Source organism: Cryptomeria japonica, chromosome 11 (assembly GCF_030272615.1).
Source record: "Cryptomeria japonica chromosome 11, Sugi_1.0, whole genome shotgun sequence".
Classification (NCBI taxonomy): Eukaryota; Viridiplantae; Streptophyta; class Pinopsida; order Cupressales; family Cupressaceae; genus Cryptomeria; species Cryptomeria japonica.
This window is the reverse complement of record NC_081415.1, coordinates 618,532,460-618,543,130: the sequence shown is the minus strand read 5'-3', so window position 1 is coordinate 618,543,130 and position 10,671 is coordinate 618,532,460.

Sequence of the window (10,671 nt, the reverse complement as noted above, 5' to 3'; positions counted from 1 at the left end):
CACCTATGGGTTACGAGATTGATTTTGACATCACACAACAACAGATAGATGCTTTTCTGACATTACCAAGGCATGCTACCGAGCTGAGGTATGGAACATATGAAGAAGTGAAGGAAAAAGTAAAAATGAGCATTGTAGTACCCAAGGCTACAAGGAAGGCAACAAAGATGATTAAGACATTAACGGAGAAATTTGGAGAAGGTTCTTCCTCCACACCTATCAAGGGCACTATAGTAATCACCGAAGAGGAATCTGAAGCCCAAGAGGCAGCTATAACACTAAGCACCAAATTGCCTAAAGGGAAAGTGTTGGAAAGAAAGAAATAGGATACATCAAAAGTATCACCTACTCCTCCAGCAAAGCGACCTAACACAAGAGCATCTGCAGCTTCACCGAGTAAGAAAACAAAAAGTGTTGTCGCACCCAAGATAACAAAAACTTACAAGAAATCTACTCGGAGACTCATTTTGACCAAAGAGTTTAGTGAGACTGAATCTGAAGATGCAAGCAAATTTCAGATTGTCAAGAACAAAAAGGTAAATGTACATAGTGTTAAAAAAAATTGTGCTAATCTGAAGCAATATGGTGGATTTGGAGCATTCAGATATGTTAAGTATGAATCCAAATCTGATGATGAAAAGAGACAAATAGAAGAAGCTATCATCTGCACACTATTGAAATTTCGATTGGCCCCATTGGAATTATCTAAATCTCTTCCAAATGAATTATATTTGCATATTGAAAACAGGTGGAAGTATGCCATGGACTTAGAAATATAGATGAGAGAAAGAAGTCTGGTACATCTTTTCCCAGACATGTCAATAGATGAGATCACCGAACATATGAAAAACTGCCACACAAAATTCCTAGTCAAGCAAAGAGCGTTAAAATTGATGAATGGCATTTACTTGGATGTACAGAATGAGACCAAGGAAAAATGGCAGGAAATCTTTCGCATCAAGAATACTGGTGAACAAGCTAAAGTTGAAATAGTTGATGTCACCGAGCAAGACCCTGCTGACACCATACAAGTAGATGAAGATATCATGGATACAAAGGCACCTGAATAAGAAATGATAGAAGGGAATGCTTATGCCCAACTTGTATCCAGTGAATCAGTTTTGGAGCAAGTTCAGCCCTATCCTCCGATCACTCAGTCTATTTCAACCGAGGCCCCTCATGATACTAAACAAGGGACAGAAGGTCACAAATCTACAGAAGGAGAAACTACTTCTCAGGCCACCGGGGAACAGTCTTCACAAGCTCCTTCTAGCATTGAAAATGTTACATCTGAGACCCCAAGCACTGAAGCACCGAAGGACACAACAAAGGTTGCATCAAAGGCTAAAGAAACTGACCAAAGTGTTGCCTCTATCGAGCAACCTACCGAGGGTCAATAAGCCTCACAAGCCATTGTTTTAGTTCAACCGGTGAAAGGTAAAGAAAAGAAAATGAAAAAGCATAGTTTCAAATTAGATTTGTCTAAACCAATAGTGTTGCCCAATGTTGATATATCCAAATTAAAAGGGAAAGCACTCATTGAATTCAGTGAACTATGCAAAGCCAAAGCTAAATAGGAGAAGCAAATGGCTATTCAAAAGAAAAATAAAGTACTTCAGAAGGTGAAAGCACTCTTAATCGATATGCTACTTGAAGCAACCATGACAAAAGATGTTGCCATCCACATTCAACTGGATGAACTCCTAACCAAGATAGAGACATCTGGAGTAGATGCATCTAAATATTTGAGCAAGTTAAAAGATAAGGAACTCACTGCTAAAATGATTGAAGAGGTACAGAAAGCTATTGCCATTGGCAAAGTTAAACTTGTCAAATTTATTGCTGAGTTGTCCCCTCAACTGAAGCACATTCTTTATTTATTTCAAAAAATCTGTACATTCTCTCTATTCATTAAGGACATCAAAAATAAAACAGAGGTAATTGAGAAAGAGATCACCGATCTCTCTAATAAGTTGACCACTGAGCCACATTCCATTCAGAATTTTTATACCAAGCTACAACAGCTCATGGCTCAATAATTGGAACTAAGGAATGAAGAACACAAGATAAGGATGGACATAATGACACTTCAAACATTATTCCTTCCTCATCTTTCATCCGTCTAAGAGCAACTCAAAAAGCTACATCCCTATCCACTCAACAAGAGGGAAGCACCTTAGATGGACTCATTTCACTATTAGCTGACATTACAGCTCAGAATTCACTCATGGACAGTGTTAAGGATGCCCTCTCTACCACTCTCACCGATGCCCGAACAAAATACAAATCCATTTTTGACCAGTTGCCACTACTGAATGGTAACTAAGTTGATGTTTGTCAAAAAGGGGGAGTGAGTATCATATCAAGGAGTATCGTATGAAAGTATACAAGGGAATGTAGTATACAGGGGGAGTATACCGAGCAGAATAGAGCATATGCATAGTTAATTTTGACCAGAACAACAGTGAACCGATCAGTACACCAAGCAGTGATCATCAAACAGAACCAAGTACACAATATTGATCACCGAGCATGCAAAATTAGAATTTTGTATAGCATATTGATAAGGGGAGTATATCTAAATATACTATTTCATTGACTAATGTATATACTGTCTGTTTAGTCAAATTTTGCAAGTATATAGATTTTTGAGCTATGACTTTGAAAGTAGTTTTGTCAAACATCTCAACTAATGTCAAAAGGGGAGATTGTTACTACTTATTAAGTTGCCATTAGTTTTATATCCAAAGTCATTCTATATACTCTAGTTGGTTACTACTACTGAAACATTCAGTCGGTATGCACGGAACAGTCAGTTAAAGAAGAAAGTATTCACAGAGCCCAGTACTCACCGAGTTGTCTACCGAGTAACATTCCATGACTACCAAGCAGAAACAATGATACACCGAGTGAAACATGTTACCAGATTCATTGAACCTAGACACACATGTGGAAACGTGTTACAAGATCGAGGAACATAGAACCGTTATCACATTGGAAATTGCACTTAAGGATTGTGTATGATTTTGAGGTCATCTAACCAATGAAATATTTTGTATGGTTATTCATTCGATAAATCATGTTTGTAAGATCGAAGCAATGAATCAAATCACCGACATAAGAGATCTATTTATACAGCATGGATTAAGGATAAAAGTGTAACAGAGAGAGATATAGAGGTGTATGAAGCAAGACATGTGTGATACATAAGAAAGCACTGAATATTATGACTGTTATAGAGACATAGAGGTCACCGAGAAGGATTTCAGAGAACAATCAAAGAACAGAGTAAATAGAAGGGTTTACCGAGTTATTCTATGGGTTACCGAGGTATGCTGTAAGCAAGGTAATCTCATTTTGAGCACATAGAATTTGCTATAACATTTCAGATGTAAAGTTGCAGACATTTGTAAAGATTTCATTGTAATATTTGAAGTTGTAAGAGAAACCTTTAACAGGGTAAAAGACTCTAACAAAGTCTATAAATTGTAAAGCCTTTAACCAGGTGCAACATTTAGAATAAGTGTTGTAAAATCCTTTAGCAAGGTAGATCTAATGATCTTGATACTCCTAACAGGGTAAGCTATCAGAAATAGCTGAACATGTAGCTCTAACCGAGCAACCTTTATTATTGCAGTAGTGAAGTTGTGGGTGCCATCCCCACCGCAGTTTTTCTCTCTAACCAAGAGTTTCTGCATAACCAAAATATATGAGTTATGGAGTGAATCATGTATGATTGTTATTTATTTGTTTTAGCTTTATGTTATGTTGCATCAGTTTTTGGTTTATGCATAACAGTAAAGATATTGTTGTTAAAAGGTTTTGAAGTACTGATTCACCCCTCCCCTCTCAGTACATTAGCTTTCCATATTGGGCCTAACAGGTAACATCTTATAGGAGAAGGTTGACATTCAAGATGATGCTATAAGTTTCTTCATGAAGCTAGTGACCATCGAGAAGTTCTCTTCGTGGAGGAAGATTATGGGCTTTGGATCCTACACTTGATAAATTTTATTGTCCCTTTGGCTGTCATTATAATGCGAAATATCATGCGGAAGAATGTTAGGATAGTGTGATATTTAATTGCAATCTTAATATTATTATTTTATGCAAATTTTCAAAAAAATTGAAATAGATACTTGAACACCCATGTTATTGAGAAATATAATTATTTTATTAATATGCTCCATATTTACTTGGAATAATAGTTATGATGACATACATAAATGAGGTGAAGATGGCAATGATAATTACAACACTATTTTTAGCATATTCCTTAACTTGGGCATGATAATTAAGTAGTGGAACATATTGTATGTTGTTTGTGAATCTCATATGATTTGGGTGGTAAATTTATATTCTCGTCTTGGGATATGAGCAATTATGGAGGAGTTACAAGTCAAAGATGTTGACTATTATTACTATAAAAGTTATTTTTTCTATTCATAACTCAATGAGAATTAGATTTACTATTCTTAGAAGGTACTCTTGATTTTTGACATAAGAGTTTGTGTATTTTATTATGATTTTATGATATTATTTTAGAACATAATTTGTTGTATTCATCTCTCGTTTCTTTAAAATTAGAGGCATGAGATAGTATTTTCATGAGTTATTTTAAAGGTGCATAGATGTTGTTCAAATGTTACTAAATTGGAGGGTGTTAGAGTGTTGCATATATAATTTATTATTGAAAACTAATATATTATTGGGTCACTCATGGTATCCTTTTTTTAAAAGAGTTTTGACCTGTAAATTTAATGTTATGTGTTCCATTATTATGATTTGTTGAATTTTATATTATTGATTTAAGCTTTCACATATAATATTTAATGAGAGTCCATTATTAAGACATTAATTTCACATTGCATAAACATTGAACAAAATTTCATTGCAACCTTTATTCACCTTGTTTATAAACAAATGCAATGCTAAAGCGATGCTCTTCCAACGATGTAATATATAATAGAGCTCTCTTAATACTAGATTCTAGACATGTTCAATGACCATTAGGTAACAATAATTTGAGATTTATTATTTTATACAACACCCTAGAATGCAATTCAAATATTTTTTAGCTTTGTTAATTCATTATAGTTATTTGGAGAGAGTCGTCTTGGGCCTAGATTTCAAATTTGATTCTTACGTTCTAAGGTTATTCCTATTCTCATTGAATTAAACTGGGTTGTTTCATGCCTTTAGATTTGACCTAGGATAAGAAATAGATAAATAAAGAATGGAACTGATTTATAAAAATGTGAAAAAATAGAATCTAGTTATATGTAAATTAATTGCCAACTTTTATATAAAATGTCACTCATACTAATTATTACATATGATTTTCACCCTTATGAGTATCAATATTTAAAGAATGTATATAATATAATATTATAAAAAAATATATAGGTTAAATAAAATAAGTATATATAATGACATCACCCAAAAAATGTGTTACATAACAAAAAGAATGTGTTATTGATGCAAGGACTTCGTGGGGTCATAACTTTTGACTTGGTTGTCCGATTGGGCTGAAATTTTACGTGGACGTAAATCTTGAGGAGTTGATTGGATTGCCAATGAACATAGTTCGGTAGGGCCTCCAAAAATTCAAATTTTCAGGGCCGAATTCCTTCATCTAAGGCCTCAAAATTGGCTTTTACTTTCTTTTTCAATTTTTTAGAAAGTTGGTTTTTTAGTTAGTTTTGAGCTCGTAATCTTTTTGAGATTAGAAAGTTGGTTTTTTGTGTCGTAGGAATTTTTTTTAGATTTCTAGAAGATTTCGTGATTTTTGGGATAGATTTGAAAATTTCCTTAAATGGCAATTTTCGGATTTTGTAAAAATCTACCCAAAAAAGGAAATTTTTGGTGATTGTTTAAAATGTGGACTTTTTCATTGTAATGGCAGAATGGTTGGAGTTGCAGAAGAATAATGAAGAACATTTGATTTAGACTTGTGTTTATTTATGATTATTCTTTGTTATATTGGTTATGTTTTAATTGGCTACATTAGTTATGAAACAAAAAGAAAATATAAAAATATATACAATAAGTAAGTATATGTAATGACATCACCCAAAGAACGTGTTATGAAACAAAAAATATATATCTAAACAAGTGCCACGTAGTGGCGAGTACTTGCCATTATAGTATTGTAATAAAAATATTTGAATTTTTAATTATTATAATTTTGAATCATTGTTATTTAAAAACTATATTAGAATAATTATATTTATGTAATGTTAACTACAACTCTTATTTTAATAAAATAATATAAATTAGCAATTGCACTTTGGTGTGCAATGGGTATGCCAAAGAGGTGTGGAAGGTCAAGTGGGGAAATTTTGGTCTATTTTTTGGATAGATTTGTGTAGTGCATGAGGTCAATTTCTAGCCATGATGTTGTTTGTACAACAAAGGACTTAATTGAGAGGTGATAGCTTAAAATCAACTATGCATCCACTTACAAGGATTCAATCATAACTGAAATGAAACCTTTGAATTGAGACAATAATCAAGTTTTATTAGCAATGGTATCTTTTCAATAGGGTGAGCGCAAGAGTGAGGTTGAGATAGGGCTAGAAAGAGGGATATATAGAGGGGTAAGAGTGAGAGAGAGATTGGTAAAGAGATAGATATAGAGATAGAGAAGAAGATGAAGATATAGTTGGAGTTGAAGATAGAGATGGAGAATGGGGAGAGGAGATGGAGAGAAGGAGAGAGATATGAGAGAGACAGAGAGTGATAGAAGAGGAATATATAGATATTGAAGAGAAAAATAAATAGTTGGAGAGAGATGAAGATATAGAAAGATAAAGATAGAGATAGGAAGTGATATATAGAAAGAGGGAGAGATATAGTAGTACAGAGAGATAGAGATAGATGGATAGATGAAAGAAGTGATAGGGAGAGATAAATATAAAGAGGAAAAGATATATGGATATAGAGGTCTAAAAAGAGGGATAATGAGAGAGAGATGGATGGATAGAAAGAGGCATGCCTAGAGGTTAGGGGGAGAGATGAAGATAGAGAAAAAGATGAGGGAAAAAAAGATAGAGCAAGGGAAGAGGGGGAGATAAAGACAGAAAGAGAGGAGATGGAGAGGGAGAGACAAACAGGAAGAGATGGAGAGAGATATAAAGGAAGAGGGGGAGATAAATAAATGGACATATATAGTTGGAGAGAGGGTGAGAGAAATACAAGACATAGATATATATTGAAAGAGAAAAAGAGAGATATAGAGATAGATAGGAAGAAAAAGAGAGGTAGAGATAAAGAGATAAATAGGGGGATAGAGAGGGAATGGGGGAGGGAGAGATAGGGAAAAATAGAGAGGAGGGTAAGATAAAGAGGGGGATGACCCAGAGAGAGAGAGAGAGAGGGGGGGGGGGGGAATTGATATAGATAGAGGAAAATATAGATAGATAGAGAGGGATAGAGAGAGATATAAAGATATATGTATAGAAAGAGATAGATAGATGAGCCAAAAAGAGATGGAGATAAAAATAGAAAAAGATATATTGTGCAAGAGATATGGAGCGAATGAGAGAGCGGGGGGGGGGTAAGAATGAGAGAAAGGAGCTGACAAAGACAAGTAATAAAGAGAGAAAGGTTTAGACTTTAGAGAGAGGGAGAGAGATAGAGAGGGGGGAAGATAGAGAGAGAGGGGGGGGAGAAAAATGGAGTGTGTGTGTATAAATTAGAGAGTAGAAGTAGAGAAATATAAAAAGAGGGAGTGATGGGGAGATAGGGAGAGATAAGATAGAAAGAGGGAGAGAAGCAATATATAAGGATATAAAGAGATAGATATAAGGACAGAAAGGATCTAGAGATTAAATATGACTTGTAAAATATAGAGGGGGTGAGCAAGAGGGAGAGATAGAAGGAGGGAAAAAGGGGGAGAGGAAGAAATAAAGATAGAAAGTTGGTGAGAAATGGAGAGGGGGAGATAGAGAGATAGTAAGATAAAGATATAGGAAGTGATATATGGAGAGGTAGAGAGGGATATGGAGAGAGTGAGAGAGATGAAGGAAGAGGAGTGTATAATATTGTAAAGTGGAAAATTGAACCTTAGTGATTCCCTGCCTAGGAGAGAGAAAGTTAATCACTAGGATGATTTTCACTTGGGAGATACTTTACATTCAAAAGAGGGGTTGAATTAACTAGATCCAAACCCTAGAGTGAATATTGCAAGGGTGCAATGCAATTTACCCTCTTTTGTAAGTAGAAGAGTTAACTTGTTGACTATGCAGAAAATGAAGATAAAATAGGTGACATAAGGAGCTACCGATTCAGGATCGCATTATAACTTTGGATCTAAGGTATTTAGACTAATACAAACTTGCCCTGCAAATTTGGAGAAAAGTCATCAGGACCGATTTGAAGTTGCACCTGGTCCTCCAAAAAATCTGCGACTCGAAAAGGGTTTTTTCATCCCTGCAAATCAAGCCTAAATCTGCAATTACAGTTGCACACCTACAACCTACACATAGAAAAGAAGGGAAGAAGGGTTGTGGATAGGGGTTTGCCTTAGTCAAACATCGGTTGAAGAATCAACCTTGAAATAACATAATTGCAAATGCTTAAATGTAAATAATAGAAATGTATACCTTGTAGATCTGCAATTTATTGATGATGGTTGATTTGCTTCTTAAATGTAATCACAAGTGTTGCATGAAATGGCATATAACATGACAAAACCCTAACACACACACATGCTTGCAAATGAATGTTATAATGTTTCTCTAATGGATGAATGAAGATGACACATGGAGAAGACACATGAAGAAGGAGATGTTTTAAGGCTTGAACACTTGAATGCTTGATGATGATAATGAAGGCCTCCTCCTAAATTTCACTTATCTACCTTATACAAATGAGAGGATTGAATCCCCATTTATTCTAGCCTAGGAGAATTAATTTTTATCTCACTGAAGGCTGACATAGGAGAATTTAAGTCCTCGAGAAGCAAATTAGGTCCAAGGGTCAGATGGACTCATCTTAGGGCCACCCTAAGAGGGAGGACAGGGGTGCCACGCCCCTGTTCTACCCTATTTTGGGGTGTGGACAGGGTCCTAAGGTGATGCAAGGGATGAAATAGAAGGAGATTTGGAAGAATGATGCCAAAAGGGGTCCAATTGGGTATGGATTTTCATCGCCAGGGTGAGGGGCTAAAATGCGGTCAAAATTGCAAAGATTGCAATTTTATGATGCTACATTTAGCCCCCACTTTAGCAGGAGTATGGCTTACGCCAATATTGTCGATAAAGTAGAAGAAAGAGAGATGAAGATGAGAGATGTGGAGCAATACCACAAGGATTATAAGACATCACTAATCTTGAGGAACAAAGCCTCCAATCTTAGGACCTTAACTCACTCAAACATATGCAAAAGAACACAAGACAAAAAGAACAAGACAAATCACAAAACAACACATGACAAAACAAAATACGAGACCACAAATCAACTAGCTGAAGAGACCTCGATACTCAAATGTCTCAACAACTAATTGACAAAAAGATAAATGTCATCACATAAACACCAATAATCACATAAAAGAGCAAAACTGACATCATCCATGAATCATCAATAGTAAAACTATGAGTTCATGAGAGGAATAAGAGAGAGAACATGTTTACACACTTTGGTGATCCATGAGAAGAAAGGCAAACAAATGGAACCATGGACATCTCGCCCCTAGAATTAGGTGATCCATGGAGAAAAAAGGACATGGAAAGCTAGCCCCTAGATTCTGTCTAGGTGATCCATGTAAGGGAGAAGAGTGAGAACACCATTATTTCCACTCAACCTCATGCGCGTGTGTGCAAGTGAGGTTCAAAGCACCTCATAGGAGTCTATGCCCGAGTATGCTACAACCTAAATGATATGTATAGTACAAATGTCAGGAAAGGTGTGACATCTCGCTCTAAGAGACTATGCTCTGGTTCTAAGGATAATCACCCTGTATAAGAGAAATGTGGCAACATCTCGCTCTAAGAGGCTGCCCTCTGGTTATGAGAATATCCCACTATATAAGGGAAAATTAGCAACATCTCGCTCTAAGAGGCTACCCTCTGGTTCTGAGAATGACACATTGTATAAGGGAAAAGTGGTGACATCTCTCTCTAAGAGGTTTCCCTATAGTTCCAACAATGACCCACTGTATAAGGGAAAAGTGGCAACATCTTGCTCTAAGAGGTTGCCCTCTGGTTCCAAGAATGATCCACAATATAAGGGAAAAGTGGTGACATCTCTCTCTAAGAGGCTACCCTCTGGTGTCAAGAATGACCCACTGTATAAGAGATACAATGCGCAAGAGAAATATAATATAAAAGGAGCAGTGTGGGTCCCCCCCTTACCCTTCCCCCTTAAGATGTCAACAAAATTTAATGTTGATATCTTGAGGAAAGTAGAACAAGGATATCTACCTTCAACACAAATAAGATATCCATCATGCAACAATGTCATAGATCCAAGCAAGGATAAGATATTTGAAAAGAGATATCTTTTTATAAGTGTAAAAGAGATTCTTGGAGGAGAAGAGATATTTGTTCAAAAGACATCTATCCCCAAGAGGAGTTGTTTTAGACTAATATAACATCTTCTAGAACAAAGCAAAGAAGAGAGCAAGAATTCAATCCTTCCTCCTATTGCTAAGTGAAAGAGATTCTTGAT